Below are 25,247 nucleotides of genomic sequence, written 5' to 3'. Positions count from 1 at the left end.
CCTTCAGGGTTTAGTAATTATATGAAATAAGAAGAAAAGGAAAGAGTAAATGATTCTCTTGTGTGTGTGTGTTGTTCGTGTAACTCTGGGATGGCACCCCAAGAACAAGACAGGGAGCAATGGGGTATGTGTGTCTATTTGAAGAAGGGCATCAACAACGATAGGAATTCCCACCACCCATACAACACCCCCAGAGTCTCACTCTCCACACAGTGTTTGAACAAAAGTCTATTTCCAGTCATTCTCTCATCTGTCTCACTAAAGGAGAGACCTGGCATCCCTTTGACCCTATGACCTTTGACCCCATAATCCATGGTTAAACTGTGCCTCTTCAAAATTTCAATCAAGTGTTTTGGAAATGCCAGCTGCTCCTCCGTGGTGCAGCCATGATAACAACTCCCACGTGAAGGATACAAAAAAAAAACAAAAAACAAAAAAAAACCACAAACAAACAAAAAGAATAAGGACAAAGAAAAGAAAATTTTAGGGTGTTCCACATACAGAGAATGGGTAGTTATCACTACTTTCTCTCAAGGAAAGAACACATCTCCTCTGCCAACCAAGCCTCCGGTGTGGGGGTAAGGGAAGAGCCCTGAGAAACTCTAGATCTCAAGCCCTCTCTCCTCACATTATGAGTCTTGACATCCAGGGCTCAACGTGGAGCTGATTACAAACTCCCTGTTAATAGGAATTGTAACTGGATGCCTCACACCTGGCATCCCACACTGACCAGGCATTCCACACTGTCCATCCATCCCACACTGACCACAGCATCCCACACTGTCCACAGCATCCCACACTGAACACAGCATCCCACACTGTCCACAGCATCCCACACTGAACACAGCATCCCACACTGAACACAGCATCCCACACTGAACACAGCATCCCACACTGAACATTGCATCCTACGCTGACCATTCATCCCACACTGACCACAGCATCTCACACTGACCAGAGCATCCCACACTAACTACAGCATCCCACACTAACCACAGCAACCCACACTGACCATGGATGGCATCCCACACTGACCCCAGCATCCCACACTGACCACGGCATTCCACACTGACCAGACAGTCCACATTGACCTACATTCCACACTGACCACAGATGGCATCCCACACTGACCACAGCATCCCACAGTGACCACGCATCCCACACTGAACACAGCATCCCACATTGAACACAGCATCCCACACTGACCATGCATCCCACACTGAACACAGCATCCCACACTGACCATGCATCCCACACTGTCCACAGCATCCCATACTGAACACAGCATCCCACACTGACCATGCATCCCACACTGCCCACAGCATCTCACACTGACCACACATCCCACAGTGACCAGGCATCTGCTTTCTTATGATGAAGACACAAAATGCCTCTACAGATGTTCATGCTTTGAAGGCTCGCTCCCCAGCTGCGGTTGAGGTCTAAGAACATGTCTGCATCATAAAGTCGCTGCTAATATACTAGACGGCTGATACCCTAATAGAAACTAGGAGGAAGACAGTTTCTAGTCTCATGGGTTTGAAGGATAATTATGTTTCCAACTCCAGCCTGTCTTCCATTTTCTGTCTTTGCTTCCCAGTCGCCATGAGTTAAGTGACTGTCTTATGTCATGCATGTTCTCCACCACAGACCCAGATGCAGTAGGACCTGGCGACCATGACAGGAGACTTCTGAGACCATTATTAAAAAACTAAACCCCTCCTCCAAGTTGGTTTTTTTTCCTTTTCACAGAAAAAAAATGGCCATGTCACACATTTTCTAGGGCTCTCACATTCTTGCTGCCCTATCTCCCCCTGTCACAGGAAGGAGTATATCACTTCCTTTCAAGCTCCTATTTTCTGATGCTTTTAGATTCTTGATCAGATATTATTAGTTTATGTCTATAATGCTTATAACGAGCCATTCAAAGGACAGTTAACATTTGTAGATGGGTGAAAATTAATTCACTTAAGCTGTTTGTTCTTAATTACAAAAGCCATAATACACTTCATCACTGAAGAAACCCATAATAGACATTTAGCAATGGGGAAAAAGGAGCCAAATTACGCTGATCAATTTGTGACTATTTGGGGCCTACACTGATGCAAAAGGCCATAAAGAGTTAATTGGGTTTATAAATAATTCCAGTGACGTTTCATTAGTTTTCTGTGCAAAGTCCCAGGTTGCAATAACTCCAGTGATAAATTTGAAAGAAAATAAAATTCAAATCCAACAAGTAGTTCACTTTACAAAAAAAAAAAAAAAAAAAAGACAGGAAGGAAGGAAGGAAGAAAGGAAGGAAGGTAGGTAGAAGGGAGGGAGGGAAGAAAGAAAGGAGGAAGGAAGGAAAGAAAAAAGGAAAGAAAGAAAGAAAGAAAGAAAGAAAGAAAGAAAGAAAGAAAGAAACTGAGGGGATGGCAAGATGACTCAGCCATTAAAGCACATTCTACTCTAGGGGGAGGTGGGGGAGACTTGAGTTCAGTTTCTACCACTAACATAGATACCACTAACACTTCACAGTAACCTTTAACTTCAGTTGCAGAGTGCCTGACAGAGAGGGAATCTTCTGCGAGATGTGTAGAAGCTTCGCCTGTCAATAAGACTCTTGGCCTATGAGCTTAGGCAGAAAATAGGGAGGTGGAAATTCTAGGACAGAGAGAGAGAGAGGATTCTAGGATAGGGTTGAAGGTACACAGATTTGCCCCGGGAACTCTGAGGAAGATAGTGGTATGAACTCTGAAGAGAGCTAAGAAGCCATGTGGCACTCACAGAATAGTAAAAAATGGGTAGCTGAGTTATGAGCTAGTCCGTAAGCGGGCCCAAGCTTTTGGCCTAAGTATTTATTTATATATAATTCAGCATCATTATTTTATGAACCTTGGCACCTGTGATTACAGACAGCCCAGTGCCCTCTACTGAACAATATAGGCATTCACACTCATATGTGTAAACACTCAAGCCCCTTACACACACACACACACACACACACACACACACACACACACACACACGCGAGCGCGCGCGCGCACACACACACTTAAAAATAAGACAAATCTTCTAAAAATATTGACACTGAGAAAAAGGAAAGAGTAACAGGAACTGGAGAAAAGGGAATCAGAGTGTGAAAAGATGATTTTCTTTGTAAAAAGCCACTGTCATTATAGACGAAATAAATCCCTACAGGAGATTTACAGAGAAGTCTGCCCCAGCTTAGAACTTGACAGCGAATACCATAACCGAAGTCATACAATTTCTGTGCCATTTGTAGCTGAGTTAATAGCATACGTTCCTGGAGGATTACAGCCCGTGATTAAGAAAATTAGGTTTTGTTTGAATTTAATTTAGTCATATAAAGCTGCTCCTATAATTTACAGCATTGATATTTAATATTTAATAACCCAGATCTTAGAAGAACACTAGATATAGCTGTATTATTATGCCGTGAAATATTACCCTCATAAGTCATTTATATTTGCTGGCTGATCGGCTGATCGAGAGCTTCATGTCTGGATGGGTCCACATGTATCCGCCGATAAAGCCAGCATCCTTCTACAGCTTGCTGAGTCTTCTGGCTGTTTCCCCTCCATCTTGCACGCCCGTAACTTACTGAATTGTGATTTATCTGGCTGGTCAATCATCATAATAAAGAATCATGGCTGCCTTTGCCTCTGCAGCCAGCTGCAACAGCGACCCAACTCTGCTCTGCCTTCATAGTTTATGTGTCAGCAGCCTTGGATAATTTAAAAATCATAGGATTTTTTTTCTGTAACTATGGCCCCTTCAGTATGCTTTCCTGTTTTCTTTTTGTGGGTTTTTTTCCCCCTGTATCCATCTATCTCTCTGACTTATTTTCCTTCATTTCATTTTGAGGCTCTGTAGTAATGAATCCAATTTTTATATCCTAAGTGCATCTAGTATATTTTTCTCTTAGAAAAAATCAACCCTTAAATTTCTGATGCTTCATATTGGTTTTTTTTTTCTTGCTTTAAAATAAGCTTTTCTTTCTTTCTTTCTTTCTTTCTTTCTTTCTTTCTTTCTTTCTTTCTTTCTTTCTTTCTTTTTTTTCCAGGACTGGCAATTGAGCCCAGAGTCTTGTGTAACATAGTCACGTGTTCTGTCAGTGAGCCACGTCCCCACCCAGCACATAGACAACAGTGTTCCACTGAGAGAGGCTATCTCCGAAAACCCAGTCCTCCTGGATCCATTTCTGAAAAGCTAGGATCACAAGTATGTACCACTACCCCTGGATCAGATTAAGTTTTATTCCCAGACTTTTCTCCATTATAAGAATATTTGTCAATGCTCTCTTCAGTACCTACAGAAACCCATAGCCGTCTGACGGTCAGAAATTCACTATGTCCATTCTCAATATCCATGCCAGAGAGATTGTTGACTTTCTTGGAATACCTCTGTTGATGTTGATCCCTACAACGCAAAGGTCTGTTCTGAGCACTGGTATCTTTGAGACCGTAGAACTCAGTGTCAATAATAAGATGTGTCTCAGGGGCTGTTGAACACACCAATAAAACTATTGCACCCACTCTAGTTAGCAAGGATGTCACCAGGGAGAAGTAGAGGATGGATGCGGGTGATGCGGGCAGAGTTGCACCTAACATTCTGGACAACAAAGAGGGCTCTTGGAGCTGCTAAAGACCTTAATTGTGAAAGCCAACTACGTTGACCAGATTTTTATTACTGTCATAGACATGGTTCCCTCTGAGTTCTACAGGTCTCATAAGTAGGACATGGACTTCAAATCTCCTGGTGACTCCAGCAGGTACATCACTCACAACCAGCTGGCTGACTTTTACAAGTCTTGCATCCGAGAGTGTCCAGTCGTGCCCATTGAAGACCACTTTGACCAGAAGGACTGAGAAGCTTGCCAGAGATTTACAGCAGGCATCCAGATGGTTGGGGATGATGTCACAGTAACAAACCCTAAGCATATTGCCAAGGCTGTTGGGCAAGAAATTTTGCAAGTGCCTCCTACTCAAAATGAACCGGATCGACTCTGTGACCAAGTCTCTGCAGACATTTAAACTGGTCCAGTCCAATCGGTGAGGGTGCCATGGTATCCCGTCAACTCTGGGGAGACTGAGGATACTTTCATCGCTGACCTGGTGGTGGTAACTCTGCACTGGGCAGATCAAGACCGGTGCCCCTTGCCGATCTGAGCACTGGCTAATTTCAATCAGATACCTAGGATCAAGGAAGAGCTGAGCAGCAAGGTCAAGTTTGCTGACAGGTCCTTCAGGACCAAGTAAAGGGTGAACTGAAGACCCCTGGAGCCACCAGCTGATAATTCACCCTTTCCTGGTGTCATGGAGACTGCTCAACAGTGGCTCAGCCCTTGACCTTCCCTTGGCATGGCTTCTTTAGATGCCCAAAGCCACGCCCAGCCACCTGGAGCCTTGCCGGAAACCCTAGCTTTGTAATCATGTGATTGGTCTGAATCATTGTTTATGTCATGTGACTTCCCAGCTAGTGTCTACAACCCTTGTAACTCCAGTGTAATCTCTAGGCGGGAGGCACAAGCAAGACTCCCACTCCTCCGAGGGGTTATTCATGCTAAATAAAAGCCACAGCAAGGTCTCTCCAATCAATCAACCAACCAATCAATAAATATGCTTCTGAGCTAACTGTTTCATCCCTCTTACATACATCTTTTACTGTCCTTGCTCCTAAGGGTCCTTCTGACTTTATGTATTTGCTCTCGCTTTCCTTCATGGCCTGGTTTGGAATTCCTCCACAGTCACAACAGTCTCTCAGAACATCCATGAACTACATTCTCCAGCTTTGAAGAAATTGGAGTCTGACCAGAGGGCTCATTCAGGAATACCTATTCTATTAACTCTCTTCTGCAATACATAAATATTTATGTACATATGTTTATGGATATATATATATATATATATATATATATATATATATATATAACTAAAGTTGGCCGACATTGAAGTTGAAATACAAGAAATTTTAAGTGAATAAACATGCATATGAGAAATTGTTTCTTTTGTGTTTTGTGCTGGCACTACAAGAATTTCAATGCGTTTAAATAATAAGAAATAGAACCAATGATTATCGTACTTAGTATTTGAAAAGCAGAATTTACTAGTAGTAAGTAACTGCATTTACAACTCAGTAGAGTCTAAGTAGCAAAACTGACTTCTGTGCTTGAAGGCTGTGTAACCAAATAATTTATTAACTTCTGTGACTGAAGACTTAAATTGATAATGTTGGACACTCTTTTTGGCTTTTTGTTTGTTTATTTTTTGGTTATTTTATTTGTTTGCATTTCAAATATTGTCCCTCTTCTCAGTTTCCCCTCTGCAAGCCCCCTATTTCATCACCCCTCCCCTGTCTCTATGAGAGTGCTGCCCTACCAACCCATTCACTCTCACCTCAACACCCTAGCATCCCCCTATGTTGGGGAATCGAGCCTTCACAAGACCAAGGACCTCCCCTCCCAGATGAGACAATCTTCTGCTACGTATGCAGCTGGAGCCATGGGTCCCTCCAAGTGTACTCTTTGGTTGGTGGTTTAGTCTCTGGGAGCTCTGGGGGGGGGGGGGTTGTCCAGTTAGTTGATATTATTGTCCTTCCTATGGAGTTGCAATCCCCCTTAGCTCCTTGAGGCTTTCCCCTAACTCTTTCCTTGGGGTCCCCAGGCTCAGTCCAATGGTTGGCTGCAAGTATCTCTATCTGTGTTGGTCAGGCTCTGGTAAAGCCTCCCGTGGGACCACTATACCAGGCTCCTGTCAGCAAGTGCTTCTTGGTATCAGCCATAGTGTCTGAGTTTGGTGTCTGCAGATGGGATCCCTTAGATGGCCAGTCTCTGGATTGTTTTTCCTTCAGTCTCTGCTCCACTCAGCCCATGTATTTTCTTTAGACAGGAACAATTCTGTTTTAAAATTTTTGAGATGGGTGGATGGCCCCATCCCTCAACTGGGGTCTGTGCCTATACAACTAGATATGATCACTACAGGTTCTATCTCCTCTGTGTTGGGTATTTTGGCTAATGTCATCTCTGTTGGGTCCTGGGAAACTCTTGATTACATGGGACACTCTTGGTCAACTTATTTGTGTATATGTGTGTGTTTGTATGTATGTGTGTGTGTATATATAAATATATATTTATATATAATATATAAATATTATATATTATATTATATATTATAGTAAATATTTAATATATATATTTATATTTATTTAATATTTAATATATATTTAATATATATTAAATATTATATATAAATATATAATATATAATATATATAATATATATTATATATATAATAATATATATATATATTGTGTATGTATGTGTGTGTTTGTATGTATGTGTGTGTGTATATATAAATATATATTTAGATATATTATATATTTCTTAGAATCATGTCTCATATGTACTAGGCACCCGATACCAAAGAAAGCTTGCTATTATTGTATTATTCTGTAAAGCAAAGGACCATTTAGAAGTAATTAACAGGTCAGAAACAAAATTTACCTTAGCAAACATGGTAGCTTATATAATCTTTACCTTCCAATATGCTTTTTGCACTTTTGAAGTTGAACATTCTTTGGCTTTTTTTTTTTTTTTTTTGAGTCACCTCAGGTAGCTCACATTGAGGTCATTAATATAGTATCTGTAAGACTCCTCTGATGCAAAATCCACCCATTTGGAGAGTTGAAAGAAAACCTTATGCCAAGTACATTCGAGATGCACAGTAAGTTTCTGTGCTGTCTGAATATGATGAAGTGCTTCAAATCCTGCAAAGCTGAAAGCTCCAGGGATGTTAAATATTCCAGCTTTGGAGCTAGTGAAATCACGATTTTTTTTTTTTTTTTGTACCAAGGTAAAAGACAGAGCCACAAAGCATATCCAGACTAGATCAAGACAGCCCACTTCTCAAATAAGTCTTGTGTGTTTTTGAAGAGAAAGTCATTGCAGGCTTACTACCTGAAAAATAGTGACCCCTCCACCCCCTTGCCCTAGGGGGAAGTGAGCAATTTCAACCAACAGTGTCTAATACATGGAGAAGGTATGGGGACATGTTAGTGGCTTCTAATGAATAATGGAACAAAGCAGAATGCACCGTGAAAAAGAAAAGGAAATTCAAACTGACCAAAGGGGAAAACCAGATTACTTAAAGTATTATGCTTCCATTTGCTCAAAATCTGGACAGCACAGAAAACCGAGAATGCTGAAATTATATGCAGTGAGCAACCCCAAATAAAATAATCTGTGCTAAAGGGAAATGCTGGCAGTGTCCCTGTACGTAGGAATACAGTGACACCAACAAGATGTAGTTCTGTTTAGGGAGGTGGAGCATGTCTGCAATCCCAGCTACTCAGCATCTAAGACACCGGGATGACTTGAGCTCTGGAATCTTGCATAAAACAGCCAACTCCTAACAAGATGGAGAAGAAACGAGAAAGAGGATGAAGAAGAGGAAGGGTAGAAGGAGGTTGAGAGGAGGAGCAGCAGAAGGAAGAGGGGAAGTTGCAGTTTGGAAGTTACCAAGGGAGCTAAGAATAGGGGAGCCGAAGCTGGTTATTCCTGGAATAATATTGTGGATAGTAAGAAGTAGTGGAATGCAAACATAATCACGTCCAGGTGTGTTACATTATTTTCAATTATATAACATGCTTTAAATAACCGAACAGTTAGAAAGACTTAGGAATTACCAGCATCGAGAGGTCAGAAAACTTGAATGCATGTCACATTTCTGCCATTCATTAGTTTCAAGATCTTGAATAATCATTAACCTTTCCCCTGGGAAGATACACTTACTAGCATCTACAGCCTGTACCTATGCAGTTTTCTAGACCAGATCAATGAAATAATATTCTAAAATGGAAAGGACCACCAAAATGTAAATTGTTAATAATAACTCAGCTTTTGTTTAATTTTCCATTCACAGGATATTACTGCATTAACGTATTATTTATGAACAATTCTAGTTGTTACAGGGAATCTTTGTCCAATGTATATTTAAAAATCTAGCTATGACATTGGTTCTCTCCATAGCCCCCCAGTGAATCATCAAATTAAATTTAATTTGCTGTCCAGTGGCGTATTTCAAATACTTCATGATTGCTAACATAATAACCTTAAGTTTTTCATTCTATATGTCACAGCAGCAAATTCAAGGATTGAATAATTCAGTATTTAATGGATCATGTCTGGTTCTATAATCTACTCAAAATAAAATGTAGTTTCCAGGCCCTAGAAATCCTGGATGTTTTGTTCTATGCTCTTAATTTGTCAATATCTTTCTGAAAAATCTTGTGCCTCTGCCATAACAAACTGGCTTGCCTATCCTACACATAACACATATTACAAAAAAATCCTGTCTTATTCTAGGGCTGTAAAGTAGTGCTCTCAAGAAAGGCTGCTCCCCCCCAGGAACCCCATAAGTGATTGTTAATTAATTTAAGCCAATCATAGGCAATTTAGCCACCCATTGGGTATCTGATAAAGCCTTGGCCATTGACACAGAAAAGGAAGTCTACTAGTTAGGTTTTATTTGTTTATTTGTTTGGTTTTTTGATAATTTCCCATTCTTTTAAGAGACGAAAGACTAAGGTTCATCTCCTCCTCACCTATGGGATCTTTATATCAGAAGTGGTGATGGTGGGTGTCCTAGAGATGACATAAGAATATGAAATAGAAAAGTCTGGACTGTGGCTGAGCCAGCAACCCAGGTCCCCTTCACCATGGGCCACTGAGTTAACAAACACTAATTTCCCCTTCTTCAGAAATGTCCATATAAGGCAATAAGTCCAACCCATACACAGTGAATCTGTTGACTCAGAAAAATTTCCCTTGGTCAACACAAGATACCCTCCCATTTGACACTCTTGACAATTTTCCAACATATTTATCTCCTCTCGTCTTCAAGATGCTATGTTAATGTATATGAGGATACAGTTAGACTCCTCCCTCACAAGCCACATCCAATAACGAAGGGAATTTTTTGTAGTTGGGGAGTAAGCCTCCTCCCATCTGCTGGGGGGGGGGGTTCTACTACCAAGTCCCAGTTTTCTGAACAGAAACAGAACAACAATTTATGAGGTTACTTTTCTTTTTGCTTTTTTTCCCATTAAGTCTGCCTTCCTTGACTTTTGGTGAATTATATGTGCCCAAAGCTTGCTCATACAGTTCGTATGAGGAACCCAAGGCATTTTGGTCCATGTGATTGAAAGTATTTGATACGACAGAACATCACTGTCTAAGAACTTTCTGGAAGGGTAAAAATGTTCACATCTGCCTTCTCCATGGTGGTACCCATTAGCAACCTCTACAGTGCATGTAAATAAGACTGTGGAATCCAATCTTTTGGTAGATTTTATTTTAGTTCATTCAAATTTAGTTATGGGGCTGGTAAGATGGTTCAGCAAGTAAAGGTTTTTTACCACCATCTCTGCTATCTTTAGCTCAATATACAGAACACATATGCTTTTTTAAAAGTAAAGGGGCTCCGGAAGTCATCTGTCATAGTTTTTTTTTTTTTTTAATTGACATACTCCTAGATATATCTGGGAAGAAGAAATTTTAGTTAAGGGATTGCTTTCATCACTTGGCCTGTGGGCATGTCTATGAATATATATATATATATATATATATATATATATATATATATATATATTTACTTCTGATTAGTTTAGGATGACACAGGCCACTATGGGCTATGTTGTCCCCAAGCAAATAGCCCTCAGCTATATAAGAAAGTCAGCTGAGCAAGCCAGGGGCAACAAGCCTATACTCAGTGTCCCTCCATGGTCTCTACTTCAATTCTTACTTCCAGAGATAGGTGCGGTGGTACACACTTTAATCTAAGCATTTGGGAAGCAGAAGTGGGCCGATCTCATCTCTGTGAGTTCTGGACCAGCCTTGTCTTCCTGAGCAGTTCCAGCCAACTAGGGCTACACAATGATGAGACCCAGTCTCAAAAACAAAACAAACAAAACCAAACCATTTCTGCTTCCAGGTTCCTGCCTTGAGTTCCTGCCCTATCTTTGCTCTTTGCTGACTGTGATCTGGAACAACTAGCTAAAATAAGTCCTTTCTTCCCTAAGCTAACTTTGGTCATGGTGTTTATCACAGAAAGGAAACTAGGCTATTGTCCTCTGACCTCTACTCCATATACCATGGTGTACCACCATGGGACCACACACATCACTACAACACACACATATGCACACATGCCCACACACATACACACACACACACACACACACACACACACACACAGAAAGATAGAAGCACACACATACCAGTATATAAGTAAACACATAATTGCAGACAAAATCAGTAGCATCAGGCTGCCAGTGCTCAGTACACTGCATAGTACAACTCTATATGAATTCCAGAGAGTACTGAATTGCTAGACAATTTCACTACATCCTCCTCCTTTTAGCATCAGAATTACAAGCATACTCCATGCACAGTAAGGGACTGCTGTGCTGTCTGGCTTTGGGACAAGGACAGGTTAAAGAAACAGAATCTTCCTTACAAAACTCAGTCTAGTCAGGAAAGCACAAAGATAAAGAAATACATAAAGGCAGGATATATACTCCAAGGGCAGAGTAATCAAACCAGTATCGGACATAAAAAGGAAGCATAATTTGTGCTGTGGAACACCAAGGAGACTTTATTGTGGTAAAAATCTGAGCTAGACTTTGAACATTAATATACTGTCTTTAGGGGAGATGGGGGAAGACTTTGTAACAGAGCCCAGGGATTCAGGAGAGCTGTAGCAATATAAAACATAGGGGCACACGGAAGTGGTAAAGCTGGACCCAAAACTAAACTCTAGGTGAAGCCACATGTGTACAGATGTCAAGCCAACCCATCAGCATTTGGGTTTTATTCTTCTATAGGCAGAGGTCATCAGAGTGAGCTTATGCTGATATGACATTGAGAGAGTACTGAATTGCTAGACAATTTCAATACATCCTGGTATTATTTGTTAGATGTGTGAAGGAAGAGAGACACAGATAGTAGTTATGAGTCTCTGGAATATGGTTCCAGAGTTATGCATAGTTATGAGAATTCCTCAATGGAAAAAATAATATTGAGGTCTAGGGATGAAAGGCAGTGGTGTTAAAGCTGATTACAAATGACCGTGACAAGATCTTTTCCAGTAGCATAAACAACGGAAGCAAGACAGTCTCTAATGCACCTCATAGGTAGACATGGCAGGTCCTGATCACACATTGGAAGCAGGCTATGTTAGAGAAGATTTGAAGACATCTTGAAGAGGTTCAGTTTAGTGTGAGGAAAATAATGAATATTTTGAGAGAAAGAGACACCCAGAAGATAGCTGGAGATGTAGTAGACACCAGTGTTGATCAGCAATATCAAAAGATAAAAAGAGGAAGCTGAAAGAGGGCTCAAAAGTTATGCGTGGCAGCTACTCTTACAGAAGACCCCAGTTTGGTTCCCAGTACCCACAGTGGCTCACAACAGTCTACAATTTGGGTTCCAGAGTTTCTAGCTCCCTCTTCTGGCCTCCACAGCCCCTTGCACTCACCTGCACATCCTTACTCACAGTCACAAAGGAGTACACATAATTGAAAATAGGATTTTTTTAAAGAAAAGAGACAAAGCATGTTTGTTCTTCTGTGATTGGGACTGGGATGGACCCAGGTTCTCCTATATGCTAGGCACGCTCCACCAGAGCGCTGTGCTGGCCAGTCTTATGTATGCAAAGGCGGGGAGTCATGTCTCAAATTTTCCTTTGGTCTTGGGCAAGATGACAGGCTTCAACAAAACTAAATGAATAAAAGGGAACAAATTACTTTTTTTTTTTTCTTTGAAAAACTGCATTAGGCTCTCAGCTAATACGAAGGAAATGATTGTCATTTGCTTTTGTTAAGCTCTCTTGTAGACGTGGGCTCATTATTCCAGTCTACTGAGCTCAATCTCTTTTTCTTTTCTGACTACAGACATTGTAAGGACATTACTTGTTTGTTTGTGACTCCCCTTTTTAATATTTTTAGCTGGAGAAAGTTGCCTATGACATACAGTCATTGAGTAAGCGAACATGTCAACCGTTTTCATGGGAAAGGAAGCACAGTTTACAAGGCCACGTCTCAGATGCTGTGGACCTCGCCCAGTGCTCACTGTCAGTGGCTGAGTGTGCTGTCCACTGAGGCTCCCTCTAAAAACTGTCCCCAACCTTGTCCTTACAGCCTTCCCTTTTATGAGGCAGCTGGCATCCATTAAATGTCTGGTTGTCTGATATAGCTCCTTTGTTTAATGACAGTCAGCACTGAGAGTGAGTGCCAGATCCACGGGTCCCTGGGCTGGTTTGACACTTCTGTTTCCTCCTCATCCAGATAATCCACTTCGCCATCCTTCAGTTCCTCACAGGTATTGTTGCCATGCACGCTTCTAAATGAACCAAATGAATGCACTGCCTACAAATCTCCATCTCTGGATCTGACTTCCAGAGGAACCCAACATGAAATGGGTTGCAAATCAAAGTCTCTGTGGCCATTTATTTTATTTTATTTTATTTTATTTTATTTTATTTTATTTTATTGTAGCTAGCTGAAACACTTTGTAGATATCATTTGAAGCATCAGGATTCCTTTTTTGCATTTGAGAAAGATTAATGAGGATGACTTTTAAGGAGTTCTATTAATATAATCATCTTGGCACTGGTGCAATAATAAAAAGACAAACGAATAGATGAAAATAGATGTCTCTGAAGCAAGTCCTACTGTATACAGAAATTTATTACTTTATCAAAGCCATTGATATAACAAAATATGATAAAGATTAATGATAGAACAAATCAAAGAGGAAGGGAGAGATTATTCAACAAATGGTGCTGGGATAACAGGAGGGAAAGTGAATTTAATCTTTCTATTATGTACTGAAATAAATCCCAGAGAGATTAAAAGTGTTACTTCAATTTCACTAATAATCAAAGACACCAATTTAAACATTCATCATGAGCTGTTTTTCCCTTATCTTGGTAGAAAGGTGCCTTCATGTATTGTTGATGGGAATGTAAGCCATTGCAGCCTTAAAAAGCAATATGACATTTGCTTTGTAAGCATAAAATGCAGATATCTTTAATTAGTTGAAATGTATATGTATATGTAATACGAATAGTATTATATGTTTACACAATAAATAAAAATGTTGAGCTTATTTTTACAAATACATGAATGTGCCCACAAAAATCTATAAACCGTTCATGTATGAGTTCATGTAACCATCACTGAATTCGCGATTTGAAATACTTTCACCATATTTTGTTACCCTGTGCCTCAGTCCAGATTATACTCTCCCAGTGAGTAAGTCTATGTTTAAGCTCAAATACTGTTAATAGATGAGACAAATATTAGCTAAATATTAACAAAGTGATTGTTTATTGAAAAGCGATGCCTCAATTGCAATGGGAAGGTAAACATATGAAAACAATCATTGCTGACAATGGTGAACCTAGGAAGAACAGATCTAAACAGTATTTCCTGTGAATGATGGGCAAATGTCTGTTCAGGGGGTGGAAATAGAGAGCAACCCAAGGGAGGAAGTATCCTTCAGCTGTATTGAGAAAGAAGATTAAGATTCAGAGAAGTAAACAGACAGTGGTTTGAAGAAGAGAGGCGAGGCAGAGGCTAGAGAATAAGCAGGAACCAGGCCCTTCAGAGCCTTATGATGTAGCTAAGTGTGTGCCTTTTAATCTAATTGTAGTGGGTAACTACTCAGTGGTTTTCAACAAGTAGTGCATTTTAAATGACTTTTGAAGGCTTTCCAAAGATGGTGGGTTGTGGAGGAGAAAGTATTGAAGATGGGCACTACTTATTCAGTTGTCACAGACATGGTGATGACTCAAGATGTAGTTGAAAATTATTTCATCCAGTCTGTGACTGATAGAATGAGAGAGTTGAAGAAAAGAACGATTGTACACCATGCTAGTTGTTTATATGTCTTGAGTTGTGGTGTCAAGGGAAGATGAAGTCATACTTCTTAATGTCAATGTCACTTTTATTTCCTCAGATGAACTGATAAGATGAGAGCTGTACCCAACTTTTGTGAATACATGGCTTGGGATGAGCTCAGAGAATTCTTTCTCTTTTCTAACCATTCCTAGACCTAGGCCTAGAAGCTTCTAGCCTTCATACAATCTAATCTTCTGTAAGCCTGAACCTTGAAAGGTTTAGCTTCCAGTCTCCATCAGCTAACCTAGGCCTAAATGTTTTAGCCTCTGAGACTTATTGCTAAATAAGTTCACCATTTCTATCTCTTTCTGGTCTCTGGCTATCTGGTTCAACTCAGCTGTTCTGGCTCAAACTCCTCTCAAATGCTGACTGGCTCAAAATGGCTTCTCTCTGCTTCTGACTGAATTGCTCTACTTGGAAAATCTGTCTCTGAACTCCATGAACTAAACTTCTCCAGACTGAACAGAACAGAACTGAACTGAACTGAACTGAACTGAACTGAACTGAACTGAACTAAACTGAATTGATCTGAATTGACTTTTGTCTCCCTCACTGTTCTTTGAGTAGACTCTATTTCCTATCTCTTCTCATCAAAGTTGATCATATCCTATGTTGACTCATCCTGTCAACTCTTTCTCTGATTCATCACTTTGTCTGTCTCTCAATTCGACACCATTTTGGGAGATCATAGGTGTTCACTAAGAGGATGTATGTGTTCCAACCAGAGGATAAAAGATGTAGATTTCAACAAGTGGGTTTAAAGGTCTATATCATGTCTATATTCCAGACAGATATGTGAACTCTTGCCTGAGCAGCCATGTTACTGTATTAAAATTCCCCTACATACCTTCACATTTTAGTCCACATATTGGAAATTAAAATAGTAATGATAATATACAGCTGTGCAGGGTCCAATAATAGAAGGAGCAGTTTAGAGTTGTTAACTGACACTATGCATTTCACTTGCAATGCATTGTATTGTTTAATAGAAATAAAGGGAATAATACTGGAGAAGATGGTCATTGATTTGCTTCCTACAATAGTTTTCTATACTGAAAGATAGTAATTAAAGCTAAAAGGAATAAAATAAGCTAGCAGTAGTCTTACCCTGATGATGATTGGAAATGGACTGTCTATAAAATGTTCACTATTAGAGTTGTGTGATGTTTTCCTTACTAATCAGTAATCCACAAAAGAGAAAATGGAAATATTTAATAGACACTGCAATCAAAAATTGGAGCAAAGTCTTCTTTCCTTTCTTGAGATATGAATATTGCAATTAGCAGATACCCCAAAAAGGAGAGTGTGTGGAGCAGGGCACAGAAAGGAAGTAGCCAGAGTTGAAGCTAGGTGTGAGTCTGACAGTGGGACAAGACTGTAGCATCAGCAGAGTATTCGTTTCCTCTGATTTGAACTTCACCTCAGGGATACTCTTCTATAGAAATGAGCCGAAATGTAGAAATTCTATCTGCCTGATAGCTTTCCTTTCAGTCCTTATTTCAACATGAGATGGGAGAACACAAGGTATGAAAGCCAGTGGCTTTATCAATTATGGCTTATCTGTGACCACCATATAGTCATTTAAATTAGCACAGAGCAATCATTGAGCTATGATTCTGAGTGAAATTACAGATTTAGGTCAGCTTGACCCAGCACCTTCTTTAGCCCCTAACTCTAACAATTGCACATCCACACCAGTGCAAGAACTTGGATTTCTCTGAAGAACATCCTACATTTCAAGCAAGACAATCTTCCACAGGTTCCCTTTTATATTGACTCCACATTTTTGTCCCCCCTCTCTCAGCCCTTCAACCACTGTCTTCATGAAACCACAATACAACACAATTACCTTGGATTGCTGAAATCAATGACTCTGTATATCCTAAGATACACATTTTATAATAATACTAAGTACAAACATGAAGCAGAGATAGGCTGAAAGTCTATTCAGCATCAAAAAGGCAAAGTTGTATTGATGGCTGTCAATAAAGGTAACAGCCTCTTGCATGAAGATTGCCAAAGGAGCCCACCACTTTCTGTACACTCCTGAGCCTTGTGTTTCCTGCCTAGCCCTGATCCTTGTGTGTGATAGACACACTGAACATATTTCGTAATGCCTATATTTTCTGTGGACTTTGCCTTTTTATGAAAAGAGAATGCATTTGAAGGCCAAGCTACTAACTGACTTGCCTAGACACTCACGTAATGTCATTGATGGTTTACTTCTATTGGATACATCTTGTTCCTAAAACACTTAGAGTAGAAAGGAGGAGAGTGAAAGACAGTTAACTCCGGGGAACAGGGCTGAGGTGGATGAAGAAAGAGGTTGGTGTTTTGTTTGTTTCATTTAATACCTCTTTTTTAAAAATACCATAATTTTGGAGTTTTTGACATTTGTAGGTCATTGGTACATATTTCCCTCAAGTAAGAATCATAAAATATAACACTGTGTCTTATAGTTCATCATTTTTGATTGCATGGTACAGGAGAATATATAAATTGATACCTGTACATATATGTATGTAATTACATATCTTTTCTATCTATTCAAATTCAGAATAACAAATAGCTACCAGAACTCAGAAGATGGCTCAGTGGGCCAAGAACATATTATGTTAGAAAGAGAACACAGTTCTAAAGTTCCAGAGCCCACTATATATTTATTTTTATAAATAAAACTAATACATGACAGTGCATCTCAAATGTGAGCATTAATAGATATTCTTGGTTCAAGTTCAGACTCACAGTTTAATGGAAAAGAAACAAGTTAGTTTCTCATAGGACTATGGTGAGGTTCATCATCATCTATCCACAGAATTTAGGAAAGATGCATCCGTCAGCTCAAGTTACTCTGAAGTACTAAGTCACTTACAGTTTACATTAAGCCTAAGATTTCTTAGAATGTTTTTCAAAACCCAGAGGTCTTTACATAGCATCTTCACTTATAGGTGCTAGACGTGCCCTTCAGAAATTCTGTGGATAGATGCTGAAGTCCTATGAGCAACTAACTCATTTCTTTTCTGTTAAACTTTGAGTCTGAACTTGAACAAAGAATTTCTACTGAAGCCTACCTGTTAGGCTGCCATTTTGGGCCTGGTGATTTTCACATCCAGGAAGGCTGGTAGGTTATTAGTCCTGTGATGCTGTAAATCACATCTGAAAGGGCATTTCCTCTTAGTTTTCCTGTTATTCCTACAGCTCCATGATAGTCTGGTGGCCACAATTAATACTGTTGTTTTTCCCATAGTGCTTTGGAAGTCCTCTGACCCTGTGCCACCATCACCAGCCCAAGTGATTAATACAGAACCTCTTATACATCATGCTTTGGGGGACAGCCTGTGTAATTTTTTGGTAAAGAATAAAATTAACTTCCACTGAAATCTTAAATATTAGATATTGTCCTCTAAATTATTTCCTTAGCAGTTACACCTGTTTTGTTGTGTTTTTGTTTTTTGTGTGTGTGGATGACACTTCCCACCTGGATTCTTATGACATAAAGACAATTGCCAGTGGTGAACATGATATTCCTGCTGTTCTGGATCTCCATATAGTGAATATTACCAGTCCTGTGAAAGAAATGTCAGCAGAAGGGTGAGAAAGGGAACTGACATGCACCCCATGAGCAAGAAATTGTTTAGGCTCCAGAAATTCCTTCCAGGATAGGAAAACATAAGCCAAGGGAAACATCTTTCCCTTTAAGATACTTACATAATATGTCTTATTTGTACTGGGGAGAAGTCATTATGTACCGATAACTCAAGAATTTGAAAAAAAAAAAAAGTCCCACTCAAACAACACAGACTTTAAAGGTAAATGATATTAACCTCTAGACAAAAGAGACATGTTTAGAATATAAATAATGTATGATACCTTGGTTTGGGTTTTACTGCTGTGAACAGATGCCATGACCAAAGCAACCCTTATAAGGGACAACATTTAATTGGGGCTGGCTTACAGGTTCAGATATTCAGTCCATTATCATCAAGGCAGGAACATGGGTGGCAAACAGGCAGGCATGGACTGGAGAAGGAGCTGAGAGTTCAACATCTTGTTCCGAAGGCAAACAGAAGACAGACTCTCAAATGACTAGGAGAAAAGTCTCAAAGCCCACCCTCACAATGACACACTTCCTCCAACAAGGCCACACCTACTCCAACAAAGCCACCCCTCCTAATAGTGCCACTCTATGGGCCAAGCGTATACAAACCACCACACATGGGAATCAAACTTCTACTGAAAAGCAAAAGGCAAAATTTCAAAGTAAAAATTTAAAAAAAAAATATCTGCTGGGTGGAAGGGAGGGGAGGATCTGGGAGGGAAAGGAGACAGGGACTTGGGGTAAATCTACCTCTTGGCAGAATCCAAATTTCTTGTGTGGTTTGGGAGACAGGTTCCACTACAATCAGTCAATCAATCTAGGACCCAAATTGGCCATGTTCAATACAAGATCTTGAGGTAGACATTACCCATCAATCACATCTTAGTCACTCCACAGATTAAGCACAGCTTTTGTAGTAGGCATTATACAGTTGTCATCATTAAAGTTCTAGCATGTGTTTATAAGGAAAAAAAACTAGGTAGAAAGGAAGTTATAGGTGAGGTATAAGGCAGTGAAGCACCATGGACAGGATAGGACCAGCTGACACAAATGAAGTAAAGTAGACATGATCACACACTACAGACCAGCCAGACTCCATGTTGTTTGAAATTCCATTTGTAGCAACTGCAGATGAGGCTGTCTTTGTGTTCTGTCCTGGCTCTTTTTTGCATAAGCAAAAGTTGTTCCATTGTGGCCATGTCAGAAGAGAGAGATGGGAATCATGGGCGGGGTCCAGAGGTCCGTGGAGAAAATAATTGAAGAGTGAGAGAATTCCTTAAGGAAACATGTAGGAATTTAAGTTGTAATGTTTCCTGAGGAAAGTAAAGACATGGACAAGGAAAGCCTTAATAACTTGTGTGTGTGTGTGTGTGTGTGTGTGTGTGTGTGTGTGTGTGTGTGTTTATGATCCCCAGGATGTGATGCCTATAATATAACAAGGCTATTATTTATGCTGTCCACCAAGAAGCACCTTTTTTGTCTCTCACTTTCTTTCCTTCCCTCCTCCTTCCTTGATTCCCTTTTTCTTCTTCTTCTTCTTCTTCTTCTTCTTCTTCTTCTTCTTCTTCTTCTCCTTCTCCCTTCACCTTCCTCTCCTCCTTCTCCTTTTTCCTCTCTCTCTCTCTCTCTCTCTCTCTCTCTCTCTCTCTCTCTCTCTCTCTCTCTCTCTCTCTCTCTCCCCCTCTCTCTCCCCATTGAGATAGGTCTTTTTCTGGTTACCCACACAGGCCTTACATCTTCTATGAAGTCAAGGATGACCTTGAAAGTCTCAGATCCTCAGGCCTTGACCCCCACCCCACCCCCCACCAAGGACTGGGAGAGAAGCAGCTTCTAAATTCATCTCTTAGAATTTTGAAGTAGATAGAAGCAAAAACTTTAATAAAATCAGATAACAAACCTATTTTTCTCAAACTTCCCCCCCACCCCCGCCCACTTGTCATCAGAGGAAATCCATTTGCCAACCAGAACACTGCACAACACGTTTGATGCGCCCTCTACTGGAAAGTTTTACAGTGGTACCAACGGTGTGAACCTTGGCTTTCATGATGGACAATTAACATTCATGAAACTTCTTTTTTGGGCAAATATTTCTGAATTCTGCATGCTCTCCTGCTATATTTGATTTTATGTCCAGTTTGGAAAATATGTTCTATTAGATTCTATCAATGTGACTATATTCTAGAAAAAGTAATTATTTAGCAAAAGGTAAATCCTTATTTTAGATAATCATTTTTTTTCTGCCTCTAATCTTTAAAACAAACAAAAAAATCAAAGCATATAGTAACCTGAATCTATCCTTCCCAGATTGGAGGGATAGATTGTCCCCCAGTCAAATGAGCTAACAAATGCTCCTTCTAGAACACTGACCCTTCGGTGTACTGACACTCCAGTGCCCCTCCAGTATGCATCTCTAGTCTAATTTCACTAATTTTCCGTACATTTGACTATACAGCTATTGGTATGAATTCAAAGGAACATGGAAAACGCTAACCATGGTTACCTTAGCTTATAGGGGTTTTTTTGAACTTTCGTACCTATATTTTATTTAATTACATAAATCTATCCAAATTTGGGTTACTACAGTGTCTTTGACCAATAGTGTATTCTCCCATTAGCATCCTAAAGTATTTTATAGCCAGGCTTGGGACAAGGCATCAGGAACCACTTCATGACACAAGATCTGTGACAGCTACATCATCTTGGAATATAGTTCTTACTCAAAGATGATTTGTTCAACATTTAATTTTCATAATCAAAGGACATGGTGGAATAATGTCAGCATTTAAAATTCAGGAACATTTGTCCCAAAGAGAATTTTCTTAGACCTTAGCTATCTCTAAGAGGAGCCAAGCTCTGCATCCTTGGTACCACTGCTGAGCATTTAACCAGAAAATCCTGTGGACCGTTCCCAGGCTTTTACTGACTATCCCTGGACCTTTAACCTCTCTCAAATCTCTTCTCAGACACCTTGCAAATGCAAGGCTAATTGAATAACGCATGGGCAGATATTAAGATCATTCCTATCAAAAGGGAGAAATTCTTCATTAGTTTCAACAAGTCCACTGAGCCTCCCTCCCTTCAGGGTGCCTTGACCCAGAACACACCTAGAATGCTCTGTTGAGACCCCTTTCAGCATCATGTCTTGACACAGGATGCACCTCCAGTTAGACTGCCTAGATTTCTATGCTGAATAGGCCTGTGACCTTGAAGGGGCAGCTTAACCTCTGTAGTCTCCTAGTTCAGCACAAGCCTTTAACAGGATCATTAAGCCATTTCAAAGTGTCAAGCTTTGTAAGGCATCTGCAGTAGCACCAGGGTATGGTAAGCCTACTGCTGACACCACCAAAGCCTTGGGTGCTATAAGCCTAGTGCTGACATCACCAAAGTCCTATTTTCCTCAAGCTTTCCCTCCAGGTGAAAGGAATTTGAATATTCTCCTAATAAGCTCCTATTCTTCCCTCTAGTCAATAACCATACAGGGATCAGCTACTGCCCACCCTCCAGGGATCAACCTTTGGTTTTAAATTATAAGTGAGACCAAAGTACCAAAACCCGAGAATTTCTGGTTCTGAGTCACCACATGTGACATGACATCTCAAAAAGCAAGAGAGACACTAGGATGAGCAGGAGCCCTGCCAGACAGCATCTATTTCAGAATGGGAGTGGCCTCATCTCTATGTTTTATTTGAGGAACACAAGTTAAATAACAAAACAGATATTTAGTGCCCCAACGTATACAGTATATTTGAGACTGGCTTCCCCATAACCCAGGCAGGCTTTAAATTCACTGTGTAGCCAAGGATGACTGTCAACTTTTGATCCCCCTCAGTGCTGGCATGACTCAGTGGTGGCCTGGGACACCACACCCATTTCCTGTAGAGCAAGGACAGAACGCAGGGCTTTATGCATGTGAGGCCAACGATCTTCCATGTGAGCTGTGCCTTCAGCCTAAAATTTAAAACAGATCAATTATACATACTTACATACAGATGACTCTGTCTGAATGAGGCTAAAAGCATAGGTTCTGGTCTAAATAGTTTAACCAACTAGATGACAGAAATCTATTCTAAGACTAAAGAGCCATGATGTACTTTATAATTAAAATGCAGTAAGAAAGCCAGCAAACCTGTGTTCATTTTATCATTGCTAGTTGTTTCTAAAGGTTTTTCCATTTAAAAGACTTCATTATTTTTGTGATTCTAAAATGGTCAATACTTCTATTAAGTAGAACACATGTTTCCGTGGATGTTCTGATCTCGGGACTTCTTGACAATCTTGAAAACCATTAAGCACATCGGGAAGCTTTTGTTGCTGTAGATTATGCTTCTATTTACATAATTAAAAACGTCTTAAACCAAGAGATTAAAAACATGTTTCCTTTGATGCGGTTAAGATAACATTAAGCCAAAGGCATGCTGAAATAAATCAGATACTTCTATGAAAAAAGAAAGATGATTTCCACAAATTTAATCATAGGTGACACAGATGGTCTTGACCCACAGTCCCTGTCAAGTCTGAGGTTAAAAAATACAAATGAACTTTACCGTCCCACATTGCATTCTGTGTGCTGTGTATATAGAAAGTGTGGTGTGAGGCAATCTGGTCATCACAGATACATATTTTGGAAGCATGCAAGCTTTTTTTTCCCAAAGATTTATTTATTTATTATGTCTACAGCATTCTGCCCATATGTTCGCCTGCATGCCAGAAAAGGGCACTACCAGATCTCATTATAGGTGGTTGTGAGACACCATCTGGTTGCTGGGGATTGCACTCAGGACCTCAGGAAGAGTAGCCAGTGCTCTTAACCTCTAAGCCATCTCTGCAGCCCATGTACAATTTTTTTGATGTATGTTCTTCTTGTCTTTTAGAGACAAGGAAGATTTCATATAGTCTAGGCTATACTCTAGTGTTCTGTGTGGATGAGAATAGTGTTCCCTTTTTGATCTTTGCTCCTCCACTTCCCAAGTGCTGGACAGCAGGTATAAACCACCACATCCAGCCTTTATGGTGCTGGGCATCAAACCCAGGGTTTCATACATGCTAAGCTAGCACTCTGAACTTAACTAGACCTCCAGCCTTTATCAAGAATTTTAGATGAGTGTTAGTATCCTTTGGTCCAACACTCAAACATGACAGTGTTTTTTAAAGACAAATTGTGTATAGATCTAGACACACATTAGGGGAACCATTTCTCCATAGTGTTCAGCCATCTATGCGCCTGTCATTCACTTTCAATGGATTGTCACCCATTAGCAGTTTGGAGTATCTTGAAACGGCCATTTTGAAAACCTGACTCACTAAATTATTTAAACAATCTCAATAATGACATGGAGGTATCAAAAAGTACATCAATCAACACAACATCAAATTTTGTCAGAAAAGAACCTTTAAGCTGCATGCAGTGACACATGTCTATAATCTAATCTCAGCCCTTGACAGTAAGACCCTGTCTCAGAAACACAGCAAAACCAGAAAAGTCTTTGAGGATTGAGATGCCGAGCTTGAGAGCCCAAATGTCCTCATCAAGAACAAAAACTAACACTTGCTGCCTCTGAATGAGATGCATTTGCTCATTTTGAAGAAAGTGTCTAAACTCACAGGTCAGAATAACCAGCCTGTCTGCTAGTGCGTCAAGGAAGAAAAAGTGTTCTGTGGAAAAGAAGGCTACTGAGCAGTTGACAGTTTTGATTGGATGTTTTTGTTTGGTGTTGTTGGTTGAGGTAAAAATCGTGTTTTGTGGTTAGACTTCTGTAAACTCTGAGCTCTCCTGCTGCAGACTCCCAAGTGCTAGGATCATAGCTCCAAACTATCACTCTCAATTTTAGGGGTATTTACACATAAAACTACAACCTTTTCTTCTCCCATTTTCTCTTTTCTTTTTTTCCCCTTGCATAGCAGTCTAGTCTAGTCTAGTCTAGTCTAGTCTAGTCCATGTTATCCCATCTCTTTGCTTCCTTAAGTGTGAGGGCACATCCAGGGATGCTTTCTCTACCATATGATTTCATGGCCTTGCACTGGCTCACTCTCAAGTTTGCATGCACATGTTCACGCAGGAAAAATAATACAACTGTTACGAAAACACTTTTCTCTTCCTGGTCTTGCAAAAAAAAAGTTTCTTGTCATATTGCAGTCCACATTCTTGAGGATTTGTGTGTGCTCAAGAGCACACTCTCACCTTTATTGTGTGTTTGACATTTGCTCTTTCTACAAGACTTTGGCTATTACTTTCCTCACCATTGGCATCCTTCCTGTTTGACGTGGCTCCTTCATCGATGGAGCAATGCTGTGTTATTCTGTGGATCAACAGCATCAGCACCCCCTGGGAACTGCTTAACAATTCAGGATTTCAGGCTGGAGAGATATCTAGTTGGTTAAGAACATTGGTTGTCCTTCTAGAGGACCCAAGTTTGGTTCCCTGAAAATTCATGGTGGACCACAACCATCTATAACTCAAGTCCCAGGAAATCCAACATTTTCTTTGACCTCTAAGTACACTAGGCACACGTGTGGTGTGTTCAGGCGAAACACTTGAAGACTTAAATTTTAAAATGGAAGAAGTATTTCAAAGTCAAGGATTTCATGCTGACATGCTGGCTGAGTGCATAGAATTGCAAACTGTACTAGCCTAATAACGTGAGTGTAATTCCTGGATCACATACAGATGCAAAAGGGAAGCCACTCT

General features: G+C 40.1%; 1 pseudogene; it reads left to right on the top strand.

Moving 5' to 3' along the window:
• The first annotated feature begins 4,578 nt into the window (after positions 1-4,578).
• On the top strand, positions 4,579-5,264 carry LOC117724243 (alpha-enolase pseudogene; annotated as a pseudogene).
• Positions 5,265-25,247: the final 19,983 nt, after the last annotated feature.

This window comes from Arvicanthis niloticus, chromosome 20 (genome assembly GCF_011762505.2).
Source record: "Arvicanthis niloticus isolate mArvNil1 chromosome 20, mArvNil1.pat.X, whole genome shotgun sequence".
Taxonomy (NCBI): Eukaryota; Metazoa; Chordata; class Mammalia; order Rodentia; family Muridae; genus Arvicanthis; species Arvicanthis niloticus.
The sequence above is the reverse complement of the archived record's forward strand: the minus strand, read 5'-3'. Positions and strand labels throughout refer to the sequence as shown.